At 32.8% G+C, this 20,408-nt stretch overlaps 1 long non-coding RNA gene across 2 annotated transcripts; it reads left to right on the top strand.

Annotated features, from left to right (window-relative positions):
- The first annotated feature begins 15,722 nt into the window (after positions 1-15,722).
- Positions 15,723-19,369, top strand: LOC148610040 (uncharacterized). Of its 2 annotated transcripts, none has more exons than XR_015914610.1 (3): positions 15,723-16,067; positions 17,057-17,130; positions 19,254-19,369. It is a non-coding gene; the product is annotated as an uncharacterized LOC148610040 (long non-coding RNA). The 2 variants fall into 2 exon arrangements; XR_015914609.1 differs by having other exon boundaries at positions 17,054-17,130.
- Positions 19,370-20,408: the final 1,039 nt, after the last annotated feature.

Raw genomic sequence — 20,408 nt, 5'->3', positions numbered from 1 at the left:
ACTTTTTTTTTTAAATACGCCAATACTGACCCGTATTTATATCAAAGCTGGTGCTGTCCGCGATGAATTACACCGTTCATTGGGTGCATGGATGTACACATAAATTATTAAAGGTCATGTGTAAATATCTTCATATAGTTAAAGTATTGGTTAGGACAGGTCTAATCTGTTATTTGGACCAAACACTCCAATCGTGCTGTTTGTTGTTAGCAGTTCAGCTTTTGATAATATTTTTAAATATGTTCATTTTTTTAAAGTCAGCTGCAACCTGTGTTACGTTTGTATTAAATTAATGTCTTTGAAAATTTTGCTATCCGCCTCTTGAATATATGGAATAACAAAGGAAACCGCATCTTGTGTCGTGGATTTGGAGAGGCGTGACAATACATATGGATTGTGAGGTTGTATAAGCGTGGCCTGGCCGCGAACTATTTGATGTCTTGTGGTAGGAATATCCATGTGACATTTTAAAGAAAATAGTTTTTGAACCTAATTTTAAGATTTGACCATTTAATTGTGCATTTGAGCAAAAATACTATAAGCATAGGCTTGATGCACGGAAACTAAATAAAAGAAGACTTCATCCCCCTCTTATTTTTTTTCCGGAAGAGGGAGATTTGTGAAAAAAACTACGCTAGAAATTGTGATAGATTAATTTCATACATCACAACACTAAATAAGTATTTAGAAGTAAAAACTAATTTTGATCCAGAATTAAAATGTGTCATTTCTGAGCTCCATGACTTCCATTTCCCATCATTGTAACCGACGAATACTGAAAATTCCGAAAGCGGCAGGGTTTTAAGCTACCGCCGAGAGAAGGACAAAACAGTAGGAGATTACCAAAATGTATGATGAAATAAAACAAAATTTATCTGAAGGCTGGATATTTAAAACCTATATATCGTTGAATTCATTTCAAACTTTCCTACATCAATTTAGTACAATTCATAATCATAAGTTTAAATGAAAAAGTGTCATTTGTTAATTTTTCTCGTTTATATATCTAAAAACTTCGTAAATTTTATATGTATTAGTTTTGCTAAAAGTAATAAGTTTATCAACGATGAATTATATAAATGTGCTTATCATGTTTTACCTATTGTACTAATTAAGAAAATATAAAACACCGTGCAGCAGGGGTCTGTCTATCTGTCTGTCTGTAGTTAAGCACAAAAAAAATCAATGACTTTTAACTGCTTATGTTGGAGATATAGTCTCTTCATGCAGTGCTACTATGTAATTGAAGTGGCAACGGTCAGCGGAACACTCTCGAAGATCACTGAATTTTATATAAATCTGTTTTTAATTATGTCAGTACTTGTTGAAAAAACCACTACTTTACGGAACGGGAGACAAAATTTATTGGTGACCTATAGCCTTTGATGCGTATATTGAAGTAAAGATTCTAAATAGGGATAAATACGTGACTGTACGAAATCGTGACTACCCAATTTACGTCGGACACTGGAGATAACCTTGATATTAATTACAAAATAAACATTATAACACATCCACATTAAACAGAAAGGAACAACATATCATAATTTATGAGAATCTCTGACTAGGTTTTACAATCCGAACCCCAAAATGGGGTAATTATATAACTCAAACAAATAGTGTAAAATAAAACACTAAGGTGTAATTGTTTTTTACTTTTTTTTCAATATACGCTTATTGAATACGCATAAAGTTTTCTTTATTTCGTTTGTAAACAAAAATAATTTTTACTGTTTGATTGTGTTAAAAATGAAGATAAAACAAATTGTTATTTTTTTTCTACTGGGCGCTACATAACCTTATGTATCCTAAGCCTTTGGTCTTTGAAATGATGGACAAAAAGTGTTTTATCATAAAAAAAAAAAAGCCTGTAACTTGTGAAATATAAATTATTTGAAAAAATGGAGATGCCAATTATATTGTGTCTGTCATACACTGGCATAGCTTAAGGTTTCCAAGAACATTTGCTATTATATGTATGTCATCGTGAACATTAGTGATTGAAAGACGACTAATAAATAATTTGTAATTTTGGCATAAGTGTAAAGAAATGATTTTATTAAAAAAAATATACATGTTTGTTATTTAATCTTCTTATCATTATTATATAAATTACTCAAAAGAATGAATACATGACGTTAAAAGTGATAAGAACCATTCGTATGGCTCATAAAATCTTTGCTTTCGTTCCTTTATCTCGATCCATAATGTTGTCCGCATACATCACTTGTATTCATAAAATAAATAATGAAGGTAAAGAAACCAGTTTACCTAATGCTTCACAAAATATTTTTAATACTCACATACGTTTCATTGTTTTTTACCTAAAGAAAATGTAAGCATGGTTCCCGAGGACACACAGAAAAAAGATATGCTGACATAGAAACACGTGAAATGGAAAATAGATATAGTACACTACAACGACCCTACCACAGTCAACAGGAGTATGAGCAAGTAGCATAAATGGGATAGTTGAGAAATGTCGTTATCCGTGTCAAAAAAAGAGCAGGATTTCTTTTTTGGCTTTATCTTTTGACCTGTTAACGACAATGATATCATGTATGGCTTGGTGGTTCGTTTTATTTTCCCATTCTTTCATATATTTATAATGTACAGGCTGCTTATTCATATAAGCAGTAAACATCAAATGATAAAGAAAAACATAAAAAAAAACTGACTACTTTTTATTATCATATTTTTACTTATTTCATTTATTTATTAATTGATTTATTTATATTTATCATATTCATGGAATATTAAATAATTAATTGTTATTCGTTTTCTATTCGTTTTTATTATACCCCACTTACAATGCGGGTCATACAATGAATAAAGTGATCATGCTATCCGTCCGTTCGACCGGCTCCATATATAAACTGCAACGCCTTTCAAACTGCTGAATGGTATTATAGAAAATTTCCAATTATTATTAATCACATGATTTCATTTTATTTTGTTTTTTTCCATAAGAATGACTTATGGAGTTCTAAGACGCTAAGCATGGACTCTTTCATTGGTCAACCAAGAAATGTCCATATTCTCATATGCAACATCACTCAAAACACTAAATGTTATTTGATTAAATTTATATTTAATCGGCTCCGAAAGAATTCAGGAACATCGTTTAGCCAGATTATTTGACATCTGTTTTTGTCACATATATTTTTTTAAACAATTTTAGTGTCAGGGAGTTTATATATCGAATCTACCCCCACAAACTTTATACAAAGGGCACTGTAGATACTATGAAGTCAGCCTCATATCTTCAAGAGAATGCAAAACACTCTAAAAATTTCGTATGTCATCGTTAACCAATTGCAAAAAAAAACTCGTTAAGCATTCGCAAAAAATCGTGAACTGTATAAATTTGGATTTCTTATTTCAACGATGGTTAGACGATTCATTTATGGACGATTGTGAGCATTTTAATATCGTCGTTTTGCGATGACTTAGCGGATCAGCAGGAATTTACACGAGATCTTTGCGCATGTATATGTGATTTTGTTAAATAAACATATTTTATTTGTGATAAACAAAATGGATCAGACACAAGTAAAACAACATACTCATGAAGTCTTCTCATGAAATAATAATAATTACTATAAAGTATAGGCATACAAATAGTCACTAGTGTTATTTATGTTTTACAAAGTTAAGGCGAGACAGTAAAAATATAACATTAGGTGATGTGGCGAGATGTAATGTGATGTGTACTTATTCAGCTCAAACAATAAGAATCTCTTAGTGCATTTAACGAAGGAGTTTATACGGTCCAACACAACCTGTTATTGTTTTTTTCTGATAGATTTTCTGCAAGACCAATAAGTAGATGTAGGTCTATATTGCAAAATTCATTCGCTCATTAGTTTGGTTCTTGCATTGTTATAAAGAGGGCATACAAAAAGTAATGGTGATCAGTCTCGTACGTATGACCACAATGACACGACAGACTTTGTATAATATTGACGCTATACAGATCAAAGATCAAAAGGATGAACAATTACGAAGTTGTGTTATCAATATATTTAAATGTCTTGGGCCGTAGCAAAAAAATATAGAAATAGTTAATTTAACACTGGTGTTCAGTAAACAGGATTTATTTTTTTGTGTGCCTGAATCTCCCTTCATGTTCTGTAGTTTATTCCACTCGACTATCGTTGATGGAAAAAAAAAGATTCACGAGTCACCGATTTTTATTTTGTACAAATGCATACAAAGTTTTATGAGTGAATTACAGATACTTTATATAATTACTAATGGTAATGATTTGACAATAAAATTGAGGACAAATAGCTCTTATAGCATTTATTGATCAACAAAATAAGCAACGCACACTTGTATTTAGTTACTAATGGCTACAAGGAAAAGACCAGGAAAAGGAAGGCAAAATCTCCTTCGCCTGGAACACTGACACCACCACCAGCACAAACACCTAACGAAACACAACCATCCGAAAAGACACCAACATCCCCCTTTTCGAATTTTCTGATAGCACAAAAGTGTGTCCAAAACAGCCATAACCAGTAAAGCAGTAATTCTAAGTACAACTAATGCCATAATATATATGGGCTTTTCTTCATCTTAACATGCTGATAAAACTAACATCAAATATTTTTGAAAACGTATGCTACAATGGAAAACGATAGTTTAAATACGATTAAAAGGAAACCTACCTCAATTACACTTTATAATTAAAACGGGGAATGTGCCGGAGAGGCAATGATATTTGATGTAAAAAAAAACAAACAAAAACAAGAACAAAAAAAAAAAACAAACAAACAAACAAACAAACAAACAAAAACAAAAACAGAAAAAGGAGGTTTATGATGCCCACATGTTTATTAACTCGAACAAGCGTAGATTAACATGCCAATCATTCACTGCGTATGAAATTTAATTCTAAATCTTGAATCAACAGAAATAGAACGGATATGATACAACGCAACAAATGCACAAGCGAAAACTTATATACAAATAAGAATATAATCTCAGAAATACGATTTAACCTGTCGAAAGTTAGTCAAAAACTACACAGGTTGTCCTAACCGCATCACACAAATAGTTATCCAAACATTATGGCGTAAGGCGCATTATTGTTGTTTTTACTTTAAAATGAATTTCTGAAAAACGAAAAAAATGATTGTTTTTTTTCGTTTTAGATACTGGCTGTTCCATGGGGAATATTTCAGATTTGTCTGTTGGTTTCAACAAACTATTTGTATAATGTAGCCATTATTCGAAACGACACTAACTAATATTCTAAATATACTGTAAATTGTATTTGATTTTGTTTTATCTAAATCGGAGAACTTTTTCCGGATTTTTAGGGCTATTTACTAATCTTTTCTTCATCTTCAACCTTCTGTGCAAGTGGGAGAAGAGAAGGGACGTTTTCCCATAGTTTTATCTTATTTCTTATTTACCTTATATTTCTTCATTTCAATAAATATGAGAACTAATTTCCACATTCTCTTTACTGAAATTCTCCATCACCTCATACACCTTCACCATTCCACCTCACCATTCCTCATCCCTCTTCCCCATCCCGTACTCCTCATTTTCCATCCCTCTTTATGCAAAATAATGGGAAGCTTTCCCCACACAATTACAGTATTACAAATCGTCAATAGAAGTAAAAAAAATACAAGGCGACCAATAATACACCCATTGCCGTTTTACCCTGGTTCCCAAGAAACGTTTGAGATACTTCAAGACTCGTTAATGAATATAACGAGAATAGGTATGGTGAATGGGTCAAAGAGTCAATAACCAGGGCCCCGTTTGGATGAAAATGACAGCACAAATAAAATAAAAATAATATAAATCAATTAAGTTTCAGTTTTTTGTTCATTTGTGATCATATTAGTGTTAGATAGAGTAATCAAAGGAACCAAGTTTATAGCGGTGATCAAAAGAATGTAATACAGGGACATTAACCAGACGTGGAAAACACAAAAAGTAACTAAAATCATACATACAAAGTAACAAAAAGCAAATGAGCAACTCATACTCCACTTTAAACTGGGAGAATGGACCAGGTACACCGATGAGGTAAGCGTCCTCTGCTTTTCTAGAAACACCCGCCGAGTTGCTCATAAAAAGTCAAGTCCGGGGTAGACAAACGAGGAAAGGAAAACTATGACCCGTTGAATACATCAGTTTTCATGGTGCTGATGGATACACCATAACGATCCACGAGTTCATGATGACGACCATAAAACTTCTGTAGTGATGACTTCAATCTTGTAGCAACATAACTCTGTTCCAGAAGCCTATTTGTTAGAGTTCCTTATAATTTAAGCCTTATAATTTAAATACACTGTTTGCAAGTTTTGTTATATGGCAATAAATAAAAAGGGCCGTAAAAGATTTAAAAAGGAATTCCAAAACATAGACGAAAGCATAGTCAACATAAAATAAACAGAAAGAAAACAAACAAAATCATAACAAAACGACTACCATAACATCAAACAACATAACTATACATTTTCATGTCTACGATTAGATCATGGTAATGTTTTCAATCTGACGGGCATTCGCAGTGAACCCGATGAACAACCAACAGTAAAACCAGAATGTACTGAGCAATATTCTTCTACATTCAAGAATATAACGCATGTTTTGGCCCCTTTTACTACTACTGATAAAATGATTAGTATGACTTTACTGACTACTAATGTCATTAACGACAGTCAATATGGAAAAGTAGTTAGACACAATGACAATGGTAACTATGCATAAACATACGAACATAAGGTGTCACATGTATAGTCATTTTCGAAGTTGAGTTGATTTAATGATTGAAATATCTTAATCTTTTTTTTCCTTTTGAACCAGTGTCTGTCACTAAACGCATCGTCTATTGACTCATTTTCGTATCAGCTATTTTTTTTTTTTTTGTTCATTTTTGCTCCTCCAGCACATTCCTCATCTCACGTAATATCAGGTCCTAAAACAGAGGTATCATTGCATCACCTAATCGATCTGTTTGCATTTTGTTTTTTCAATATCTGTGTCCATAGTATAAACTGCCTGAATGGTAACTAGAAAATAAACTACTTAATAAATCCTCTTATCGTGCACGGGCAACTACATTACTATGCTTAACGAAAATAATGCCTTTATTATAACGTTGATACAAATGTTGTCCTGGTATTACTATCAGAAAGCCAAAATTTTCATATCTAAAATTTTCTTTCATGAAATATTTTTCGTCATGTAACATGCATTGCTTGTATGGAGAAAACTTTCAGGTTTGTGGTTTATGGTGGGATGGGGAATGGGCTTGAATTGATTAGACTATTGTATGGATGATAAGTATTTTGAATGGAGACGATGGGAAAATTCTCTATGTGGAATTTGGAATTATCAATTTGGAACGCGGTGGGGATAATGGGGAATGAGGATGTGGTATATGGTGTAAGTGGACATTTATACGGGGAATACGTGTCACGAGGGTGGGGGTTTAATGAAAACCCACAGGTATTCCATTTGTTTACTAAGAACGGAAAACAAAACAACCCTGTCATAACGTTAATCACAAATTACAAAAAAAGTATAACAGCTAAATCATATAATGCATATACGTCAATAGTTAAAATGCAACTAATAGACATTATCAAAATACACTATTCAGAGAAATGTGTAAAGCTTTAATAAAGGTAAGTATTTAAACAATGAGTATCAGTAAAAAATGCGAATAACGTTAGGCAATACAAACCTGCCAAATCAGGACTTTGGTCATTCATCAAAATAAATTCAACCATGAATAACCATAAATCAATCTATGCTAATCAATTCCATAAATACAACAAAAAGTAACTACTAAGAACCTTTCTATCGGACTAATGTTATAAAACTAGACAACTGTCTTGAGTACTATTGAAACATGTGAAATATTATGGATATACTTTATACTAAAATCCGCATGGTCTATACCAATGTGAGCACGGTATGCAATTATGTCACAAAATAAAAAAAGAAATACAATCAAAATCATAATTGACCAATTGACCCCCTACAAAGATAATTAAAAAAAGGAACAAGTTAGCAAGTTGCACAAAAAGCAGGTTCATTCCTTCTGATATTGACTTTTTTCTCTTTTTGAAAGAGTACTCAAGGGAACCAAAGTTACAGCGGTAATCAAAGAATGTTATCCAGGGACAAAAACCAGACATGGAAAAACAGACATACACAGCAAAGAACATAGAACAACTAAAATCATACATACAAAGTAACAAAGGCAAATGAGCAACTCGGACTCCACTTGGACTTCTTGTTAAATACGAAACAATCGGATTTTATGTTTCAGATTTTTCCGAAATTCCGTAAATGCAGTATTTTATAATCCGCAAATGAACAGAATGTAACGTCAAGAGAATATAATTATTTGGACGGTTTTTATTATTAATCAAAAGATATTCCTTTTCAATTTGCATTTGTTGTGGACATGTTTAGAAAAAAAAACATTTTTTTTCGTTTTTAGACTGCTGCATTTCCTGTATAAACTATATCATAAAAAACATGATTTTCTCCTTTCTCCATGGTTGTAATAGGTCATAAGCTTCGAGACAAGTTGTAAGTTAGTTATATTGGTTATATCTGTTACATAAAGTCTTTCTTGAAACAATACTTTCAGGTCAAGGAAATCAAATGGACATAACATGCCACTGAATAGACGTATATTATGGTTATGCCACCACCAATGATCACAAAATATCAGATACCATTTCAACTAAAAGTTATTCCATCAAACAACAAGTTTCAAAACTCTTTTACAAACAGAAATTTATTTCTCGAGCTCAAAGGACAATATTGAAGATGAAATGTATACGTATGTTTAGTTTTTATTTAAATTTACCCTAATTAAAAACAATGGACCAGTTCAACTTCCGTTTCCGTAAATAACGTTGTGTTGCTGCAGCGTTCTCGTAAAACACGTTCTGACCAATGGAAAACGTCAGGAATGATAGCAATTGGAGAATGCAATACAGTTTCTGTATCGGTCCTTTTGTTTTTTAGATTATTCAGGGCTTCTTCTAGCATGGCTTAACATTCATTTGACTGCGTTTTAAATCGTGACATATTTAGTTAAATTGATTCCCAGGTTACTCTATTAAAATACGTTTGCATTTCTTGGCACTATATTAGTACATGTTTTCTTTTTAAATGCCATATAAATCGGTACCTTGAAAATCGATGTCCTTGAGAACAACCATTTCCCATCAATTAAAGTAAACAATTTACGAAATTAAAAAAAAATATTCTGTAGTGGAATCGGAAATTATGTTGTTAAAACTAGGGGCGTAAAGGATTTGCATCGCTCACCTGGTTTGATTACACAAAATCTTTTGTTATGAAAGCGACCATTTTTGTTTTCTTGGAAAAAAAATCTTCTGTTTATACCTAAAGAACAATCATGTCATTTTCATTAAATTGTATCCAGTAGTTTTGAGGAGAAAATGTTACAAGGTAATAACATTAAAAATAGCCAAAAAAAAGTCAACGAAAGGCAGTAATTCCAACATGGCTTACCAGATTTTCACGAAATTTTTGTCACTGATAGATTCTTTATGCTTAATACTTTAACTTTATATCATAATTTGTCTAAACAGAATAGTTTTGGAGATACATGCGAAAACTTCTGTCTGACCTCTATGTTCTATTTCTAATAACGGTGGCCAAATTTTTTGACGCATAAAAAATCCCCACATCAGTTATGTGCAGAACACTAATTAGTTTAGTTTTAATTGATATGGTAATGTTGGAAGATTTTTGGAAGACCTAACATAAAAAATCGAAAAAAAAATGTCAAAAAAGGCAAAACTCAAAAAAGGTTTCACGGATTTACATGACAAATTGATAACCGATAAATATAATCATGCTGAACACTTTTACTTTGTAAGATTGTTGTCTTTCCTAACGGTTTAGGAGATACATGAACCTCTGTCAAACCCTATGTTTTTTTAGTAGCAGCGGCCATGTTTTACGAAGGATAAAAAAAATCTTTACATCAGTTATATACAGAGTACCCTAAGAAACATTAATACCAAGCTCGATTCAAATTGTTGTTTCAAAGAAGAATTTGTAAAAAAAATATTAACGACGAACGATGGACGACGACGAAGGATGTCAATTAATGGCCATATCTCGCATGGCCCGGTAAGCTTATGATAAAATTAATGACATATCAAATACCTTGAAATGAATTTCTTCTTTCTTGAAACGAAGATATGACAGATATAAGAAGAACAATGTAAATTGTCTAATATGTTTTCAATTTGGTAAGCGGATTGATTTATAAATGAACACATATGGATAGTTTATAATTTCGATGTTTTACTAAATGATTTACAACTTGCACGGATAAGCTCAACTTGAAAATGCACATTCACAGAAAAAAAATCATAATTCGGTTATAATCATAGTTATCATGTATTTACTATAGATTTTTCACCAGAAAAAAAAGATTCCTCTAAGATACTGTGATAGGCTGGGCACTTACTGCTTTCTTTTGTGTTTACACTGTGGTTTTATTATGTAGGAGGTCATTTGTTAAAGAAGTAAGCAAATTATCATTAAACATTTGGAACAAAAAAACGTCGTAATAGAAAAATAGAACGGATATGGCAAAATGTTACAAATGCACCAGGTAATAACCTTAATACAAATTAGTGAATGAGATCACCAAAATGTCTCCACAAATTGTATACACGCCTATAAATAAGCTCATAAGACCCAGACAACAAAGTAATAAAATCCAAAATGACTGAACGATGACAACTCATCAACATCACACTGAAACGTAATAGAACGACACATTAACACATAAATGACCGATGTTTTCTAACTCAGAAAAGACGTATTAAATTTGCAGTGGGTTTAATATAGTTTTATAAGGCCTTAACCATCCACTTTAACTGAAAATACCAAAAAAAAAAAAAACGCACCATGAAACTCATTCAATAATATATCCAATTATTTCTATGGAATACCTCAACACAACTTTACAAGTAACATATTAAAGGATGACAATGCCATAAATACTACAAATAATGGAAATAGTCGGCCATTACAATGCCAGTAAGCTGATATTGGAGTAGTAAGGTAACTACTAAATAGGCAAGATGAATGTAATACTAAACAATGACTTAGTTTTTACTTAGTGATGCAATACGTGGTCGAATATCTCTTTTTGTGAAAACGATGGTTCAAAAAATAAATACTAACTTGCCAATCGTATCCTTTACCAATACATCTATTAAGAGGAGTCGATAAACCAATCAGATCTTGTTTAAAAGAAAGTGATTTGTAGTCAATATGTCCGTAAAAAAACCGGGAGGGCAATACATTTTGTAATAAAGAACCTATAAGTGATTTTATATTTTTGAAGCAATTTAAAGTTCTGTAACTATGAAAAAAAACTTAGTAAACATTTTTTAGAAGTTTGTGTTATCGATACCCCAAGTGCAAAAGCTTTTCTGTAAGGAATTTATTGAGTTCATTGAAATCTGAAATCTGAAATTGTGTCACAAATACGACCAAATAAATCTACTGTACGAGGGTCTTTCAGGAATATCACCATTTGAGAATGGAAAGTAATAATATGAGAATGAAAATCATCTCTTTTGTCATCAAGTTTAGTTTGAAGGTTTCTATTTTCTAGTATAATGTCTAAATCAAGAAAAGCTGTACGAGTATTATTATTGTCATACTTCGTCAGTTTAAGTTTGTGTTGGTAGCTATAGATAACTGGAACATTGTTTCCAAAATAGGAATGATTTACAGCCAAAAATCATCTAAGTATTTTAAAATATTATTGAATCCATGCAACATATTATGTTTTGAAGGATATTTAATCAGACTTTAGCTTTAGAATGCGATTCATAGCAGTAAAGAAATAAATTGGCTATAAAAGGAACGCAATGCAAGTAGTCCTTATACATTTGGTTTTGTTTTGTTTTTGTCTATTTGTTTGTTTGTTTGTTTGTTTTTTTTTTGGGCATTTGTTTTTACCCCTTTGCTTAAAGCAGACATGTAGTGTCAATGAAGCACTGTGGGGTAATTTGCATGGTTGCAAAGAATACTATATAGAATTCAACTTCAAATGACATCTATACAAGATACTCACTGAAACTATATATAGGTAATACATATCCATCTACAAATTAATTCTTAATTAAAACAAAGAGAATAAGGCATCATTGTGTTTTTTTTCTAACGCCGGGTTTTATAAATTTTGGTCATTTCAATTTTGTTTTGCCAACCTTTATATTTCACGTATGATTGAGAAATCTGCGTACTTGCACATCCGAATACAGGAAAGGTTTATCACCAGATAATTAGTTTTATCATTGTATTGATTAAGTACAATTTCCATTCATTTCAGGCTAATTTACATACATACATAACCGTTTAACTGCAGAGCCTTAAATTCCGTAACATTTACTGCCATTACTGCAGATTTGGATATTTTCGCCGTAGTTTTTGTTAATTTGGCGGCTGTCGTAAAAGTGCCAAAATAGCAGAATGAATTCAGCAAGAATTCTTCTCATCATTTTAACTGTCAATTTAAATTATTTATTTTAACGACAAGCGCAAACTGTTTGTTTGTTTGTTTGTTTGTTGGAGTTTAACGTCCGAGCAGCAATATTTCAGCTATATTCAGACGATGAACATGGAATTGATGATAAAATGAGCATGAAATAATGATGAAATGAAAAAGGGATAGGACACAAGGACAATGGAGTCGACAAATTGTGATTGCCACTGGAAATAGGGAGAGGTGGGCAGGGTCGGGCAATTTAGCCTCCTGTGGCGGAGCCCTATGGTTCCTACTCCGGGAGAATACCACAGTATGGTTCTTTAACGTGCGAGGAACGTGGCATCTTTCCCAACACGGTGCACCACTATGGTTTGCGGTCAGGTTTTACGTATTATAGCCTGACAACCCCAGCATGTAACACGCCAGGGGTACCCCATTCCACCTCCTGGGGCACACATTCCAGCTGTTCTGTGGGCAGAGCGCCCTAGCCCCTGACTATGGTTCTGAGCACTATTTAGTCGCCTTTTACGACGAGCTTAGCGCTGCTGCAAGCCTATGAAAACAAAAGTCATTAATATTCACAATCTAGTACTAGTTGCTTTATTATTATTTAGGCTTATTATCTTTAATGGCTATTACAACACTCTTAGCGATAATATTATTGTTACAGATATCATAAGATTGCTTTCATGGTTATAAAACTATAGTAATTGTCAGACTTATGTCATGTGTTATTTATCCATTGAATGTTCATCAACCGAGAAATAAGAGCAAATCAATTACCGTAACTCTCCAATGACTGATTTACGATGTCTACATAGTAGTTAAATGGTGCAATTGACAAACTGTTCAATATCGTGATATAGACTGCCCAGAGGACAGCTATATTGTCTTAAGGAGTCAACGGTTCGGTCAGCATCGCTATCTTAGTCAATATCACTGTGCTTTGAACAGTCTATATATCACGAATGTTGACTTTGTCAATGCATTAAGATTGCTTAGATAAAACGATTGCAGTATAAAATAAATTAAGCATCTTTTTACATAACAATATTTATAACATTCAAATAAAAAAATGTTCAGTAATAAAAAGGAACTTTCTGTTTTCATAAAGAAATGCAAACCAAAATGCTCTCCATGATATATTTTTAACAATGTTTTTTTTACATCCATGCAATAATTTATTGCACGCATATGAATATACAAATGTACGGTCTGAATACATATGCAAACCATTTTCGTCCTCACTGAACGTCGGTAAATACTTTTAAACTTTGGAACAAAATATGAAAACAATAGTATTTTTTACAGTTTCAAAATATACTAGTTTTTTTATAAGAATAAACACATAATAACGTGGACCCATATTATACAAGGTACTGCTTTAGTTTACTATTTGGTTAGTTGAATAGCTGATCACATGTATAAAATGAAATTCGTCAATACAAAATTCACTATTCCTGACCATGTTAATGTATATCTACAAACACAATTTTGAGGAGAGGAAATAAGGTTAAATGTTTCTTATCATACCATGATATCATTCATTGCAATAAACCCTTCTTGATTAATAACTTTATACTAATGAGCTCATGTTTGATTAATACAAAATACACCACACAACGGATTCAATGTTTTAAATTCTTTCAGAATATGGAATATGTAATGTGTCGTAAACCCAAAAATTAAGAGAACGGAATGTCACGTAAATATGACGTTTGGGACGACAGTTCACGAAAGAAACGCCCTATGTTTTAAGTCACAAGCGTTGCTTAAATGTAAGCTCGACTGCTGCATATATTGTATAAAATTGATCATAACAAACTTCTTAAAGTTTACAAAACGAAGTAAGAGACAAAATGCCTTCCTCTATCTATGATTGTCATAGACCATAAGCTTTCAGCCAAGTTATAAAAACATATGGTTGATGATCATGATTATATATTGATATTAACTGGTATTACAATGAACGTAACTGTGGTCCTTTCGTCTTCTTACTTGAACCAATACTTTCAGGTGAAGGTAATATGATGTCAATTAAATGTCACAAAACAAACGTGGATGAGGGTACTTCGACAACCGACGAACGCAAGTTACCAGACACCACTTCAACACAAACTTTAGAATCTACAATGGACTTCCATGAAACAACTAGAATCACTATTCTACTGCAGAAAGGTACTTATTTGTCGACCTCAAAGGGCATTATTGAGCATGAGAAAGAATGTAAAGTCATTTGTGCATATGTGTATGTGGTTTACATTTATATTAAGACTGATAGCAAGCAGTTACATTTAAATTTATTATAAAGAGTTTTCGCTAAATCGACACATGCTGCATGTAAATGTGTCAATACCGTCTTATCAACACCGGTTATATACTTGAGTTTCAATGCACAAAATCGTTATATTTCTCATTAAAGTGATCCCGACTTACACTATTAAAAATACGTTTTTTTTAATTATTTTAGCGTTTCCATATTTGTGCATGTTTTCTTTTTAATGTCTGGTTGATCGGCATTGAGTTAAATGATTTGCTGATTTTGTAATACAAGTGTTGCTATCGTTGTTGACATAATCAGGGCAGAATAAGAATCCAAATAAAATCCTACCACTCTTTTATTCAATCCTATTTTTGTCCAATTATTTGTGATTCGATGCGCAATTCTTGAACACAGATATATAAGTATGCTTTTCATCACTTTGAGAAAATACAACTTAATCTGGTTTTGAAGACACTTTCTTTACGGCTAAAAGACATTCCAGATTTTAAACATTAAACCATAAAAAATTAAAAGCATATATGGACATGGATTTTTTCAATGAATCAATGTAAAACTATATGATAATGTCTGTAGTACAAAGTGTATTGTGTTTTTGTGCTAAAGTTCATGACAAATACTAAATCAATTTAAGCTAACCAAGCCAAATTAAGAAGCAATGTGTAATTCATATGTCATTATCAGGATCAATATCACTACCAGTCAAGTCTTATGATAAACAGAAACACTCACACACGTACTAAATAACAAAGCCAACAAAACAACAAAGAAAAAAACAAAAACATTTTTTTTATTACTGTCACTTTCACGAATAAAGTGCAATTGAATAGCTTAGCAACATACCTTGATACTTGTTTAGCGCGCGCGCGCGCGTGTGTGTGTGTGTGTGTGTGTGTGTGTGTGTGTGTGTGTGTGTGCGTTGGTCCCAGTATGTCATTGAGGACTTGGATAAGTATACACACCTTCATTTGAGGACTCCACTTACAACTGAGGACGTCCTCAGTTTGATTCTGCAGAAAAAATCATAAAATCATTTATATTCCTACAAAACATATAAAAAACTAAAAAAATAACAGGGTCTCACTTGCAGTCCGTCATCTGTCAATGTACAACGAAGGTGTACGTGTCTACCATATTTTTCCATTTCCCGCAACAAAAACTTTTACACAAAATCTTATTGGGCATGCGTTGATTTTGAAAAAAAGATGGCGACAGTCATGTCGTCGAGAGAAAAAAAGAGTTGTACGTATAATATTCCAGATGTTGTTTTACAAAACACCAGCAGTCTTTCACGTCATATGGCCATACGTGCCTATTATGTCTGCCTCCGCAGGGGCGGGTCCAGGGATTTTCAAAGAGGGGGCGAAATGATCATGAGAAAAATCATCTAAAAATGTGTTATTTTACGTTTTGTTCTGCAGTTTCCGAAAAAGAAAATTAATTTTGTGTTAAATAAATATTTTTTTTTACTTTAAAGTTGAGGCGTACGCCCATTACTTCCCTATGTGGACCCGTCTATACCCATGCTCCGAATTTGGAAAAGAGTTCCATCTGTCATCTGAACCTTTCATGTAAAATGGTCGTTATTTTGACCCTATTTTCTCCATGTGTACTGACAAAACAACAAATAGAACATCCAAATAAACCATAGCAGGACTTAACATTTACGTTTGCTATCAGTGAAATTATTCTAATATGACACCCTTCAGACGCTTTGAAATCAAAGCCATGTTTGAATTACAATAAAATGTATTTCATACCTGCATATTTTTTATTCATTTGACAATGTGAATAACAATTCAAAATCAACGTTTTCTACACACGTGGAGGATATTTGACATTTGTGAGTAATTTTCTTCGTATATATTCAAGTAGATTCTTTTTTTTGTTCCCTAAATATAAAAATAATTAAGTTGTTTTCATGTTATTTTAAAAAACAGAAGCGTCGCTCCAAGACTTGAAACTTGAATATAATGGCTGTCAGGCTCCGCTTCAGACCTAAAAAATATGTTTGTTTGTCCTATTAGAATCGAAATAATTTATGTCTGTCATTTTTTATTGGTATTTAAACATGGGTAGGTAATATATTCATGAGATTTAACGCCCTCGCTACCGCTCGGGATTAGATATTTATAAAATATGACAGACATAAATTGTTTCTTAAATAATATGCTGCATAATGAGATGACCTTTGTAATCAATAATAAGATAGTTTTTTTTTCTTCTAGTAGATTGTAGAAGCACATGACTGAACTACATTTTGTGAATTTCAGAGATGTCAGCCCTCTCAAGAGGAAAACACGCTGTAAGTATAGACAACAATGCATTTCTGACATTGTTAGATTGCCTTAACAAAGTTGATGTTGAACTTTTGGAGTACCCTTGTCATTCCCATGTTAACTGTTGGGTCCGAGCTCGGATCTCACCAACTATAAGTGGCGTAGCATGTTGCATACCTGTTATTCCTCCCACCTTAAGAGGGAGACTTCCTCTTAGCAGTCATTTCTCCCCTTAGAGTAAGTCTCCCACGACGGAGACATACATCTCCCTCTTACACATATTTCTTCCCCAAAATCTCCCTCTAACTTATCTTTTGCCAATAACTTCCAATTTACAGACATAATCCAGTGAATTGTCTTCTTGGTACAACCCTTAATTAAGTCAAATATAGTGTAATAGGTAATTTAACTGAAATTGTGTACATTATATGGATTAATCGATTTTAAATGCTCATCTAATTCAGTTATTTAATTAAATTATATTAGCATTTAAAATCTATTCTTCAAAAAGGTTAACTTACCTTATTTCATAATATATGTACTGATATGGTTATTTCTATATAACATGAAAAGTTTTGACGAAAAAGGGTCGCTACGCAAAATCTTCCTCATAGATGAATGGCAAAGTGGGAGATCTCCCTCTTACATGCTTCCAGAGGTTAACAGGTGTGATGTTGTAACCTTGTATGTTGAAGTTTCTTGGAGAGTAAATCAGCATCCATGCAAAAGTAGGTCACTCTGACATACATTTGACTATCAGTGAACTTGGTTTTGTTTTAGATCTGAGCTCATAGTGTATCTCACGACTATAAATGGTAAGATGTTGAAACTTTGTATAATGATTCACCTTGGTCTTTGCAGAGTAAGCCAGAATAAGCCAGCATTCAAGCATAAAGTACGTTGTTGTAACCTTGTACATGTACACATATTATGTCTCTGTTAAAGTTTTGTGTTTAGATTCACATGTGGGAAGTACTACAAGGTTCACCAGTAATAATAAGGTCACTTTGACCAACATTTTCCATTTGAGCCACTCCGTTTAGCACCATTTCTCAAGTACTAGTGAAAGACAGTGGTTGTGCTAGGTATGAAAAATTGTGCATTTGAAAAAGGTAACGGCAATGTTTTTTTTGCATGCCAGTGATTGAAATTTGCATGAAGTCTCCTGAAGTGCCTATTTGCCGCTGATGCTACTGTATTGTTGTAGATTGAAGTTTAGTAATAAACAGTTATAATCTTGCAAATCTGTGTTATATTTATAACCCCCCTCCCCCTCAAGGCTGGTAAGTTAATGTTTTTGTCTCATCTAAAGAAATTAAACATAGCCTACATGTATAGTTTTATGGTTGGTTGGCTGCTGGTTGCTTGGTTGGTTGGCTCATTCGTTCATGAAAGATTTACCTTTTGACATGTTTGAAAAACCTTCATTTTAAGTAGATTTCTCAGAAACAATACCGATAAGTCCAATCTATTCATAATATTTTGTACACTTACATGTGTATTTATCATCATATTGACTACAGACTATAGTGTCTCTGAGATGTTCTTGTCTAATGTTATTGAAATTTGCACAATTTCAACAGAAAGTGTTCAATGTCTTCGACATTAAAATAGACATAAGGTTGAAACGAGATTTCGCTATTTTTTTAATATGCTAATAACCAATGCTTATAACATGCATGACATGTATAACTTATCTAAATAAATACATTTGTGTACATGTGTGATGTATGAAAGGATGATATTGACAAGCCTGAAGAATTCTAGGTGAGATTATTTGTTCGCATTTTTGTTTGAAAATGCAGCGCCCTATAGTATTCACTTTGTCCGTCTGTCCAAAATTTCATGTGAACACTAAAACTAAAAAAACTATGCAAAGTACAGCATCCAGTTGTACGAAACTTTAATGACCTCATTAATTTGTCATTAACTCATCATTAGCCAATCAGATGTAACAATTTTGTCATTAATGAGTCCTTCAAATATTTTGGGTTAAAACTTGGACTTTTTACGAACGGGGCCTTCCCGACTTCGTCCGATTTCTAGGGTTTTTTTTCAGTTATTACATGTAAATTGTATATCTAGGTATGGTATGCTGAGTTGAATCATGGTTATTACAGATCTTCTTTTCTATGCATTTTTAATATAGATCAGTAGAAGACATGGAAGAACAAGTCCGGATAGTGACGCACAATTTTGGTGTGAGATGGGGCTCGACAAAGACGGATTTGAAAAAAAAAAATAATAAGTAAATGTATAGGTAGTAAGTTGTAGTACATGTAATCATCTTCCATGAACAAATGGTACATCCTCCAACAGTCTGTAGAGTTCAGTTGTATTTGCTTGTGTAGTCCCAATGATCGATTATAATTGAAAATCAATTGCTTTGATGATAGATGAGAGGAATGTGTAATGGAATAATTGGATGCAATATTTGGGAATGTCAAAACATTCTATTTTCAATACTTGAGTAGTCGATAGCAATGCTTGAATATATTCGAGGACCCTGTGAAATTTTGATATTGGGACTGGGATTGCCTTGTTTCAGGCAACACAACAAAGACAACATGTATTTTATCTATTCATTATAATTCCGTATCTTACCAACATGTGGACCAAGATTCTAGATAAATTTTACATTTTTCAGTGGAATGTTGTTAAATCATGATCAAATACTTCGCATGCTTTGTGCAAACCATATTTCCTAAAAATATTGGGAGTCAAAGATTGTTAACGCCCCGCCCACAGAAAATTTTAGGGGCCAACTGCTAGTGGGCGAGTGGTAATTTCAAACCCTGATGCTGTCGCACATCTACTTCTTGTTTTACGACTTAGTCATTTTTATCCCAATTATAGTCATTTATAGAGTTTGGTTTGTGTGTACATATGTGAGTAATGGTCAGGTTAAAGTTTCGGTTAAGGTCCATATCTCAGCAACTAAAAGTAGTAGAGGGATGATATTTGATTAGTGGATGCATCTTGGGTAGTAACCAACATCCATACCAAATTAGGTCATCTTGGCCTACATTTTATGCATGAGTGACTTGGGTTAAAGTTTTGGTTAATGCCCATATCTCAGCAAGTACATGTGTAAAGGAATGATAATTGGATAGTGGATACATCTTGGGTAATAACCAACATCTCTTCTAAAGTTAATATGTTCACCTTGATCTAGATTTCACATTTTAGGGAATAATATTGCTCTCAAAATAATATAATCAAAAATGGGTGAGGGGATTTGCTCTCCGGGCAACTGCTCCATTTTTCTTCCATAGGGTCAATGGAAAATTTTCGTAACAGTTTT

Source organism: Perna viridis, chromosome 8 (genome assembly GCF_037379345.1).
Source record: "Perna viridis isolate PV_CMFRI_1.1 ecotype Kerala chromosome 8, ASM3737934v1, whole genome shotgun sequence".
NCBI classification, from domain to species: domain Eukaryota; kingdom Metazoa; phylum Mollusca; class Bivalvia; order Mytilida; family Mytilidae; genus Perna; species Perna viridis.
The sequence above is the reverse complement of the archived record's forward strand: the minus strand, read 5'-3'. Positions and strand labels throughout refer to the sequence as shown.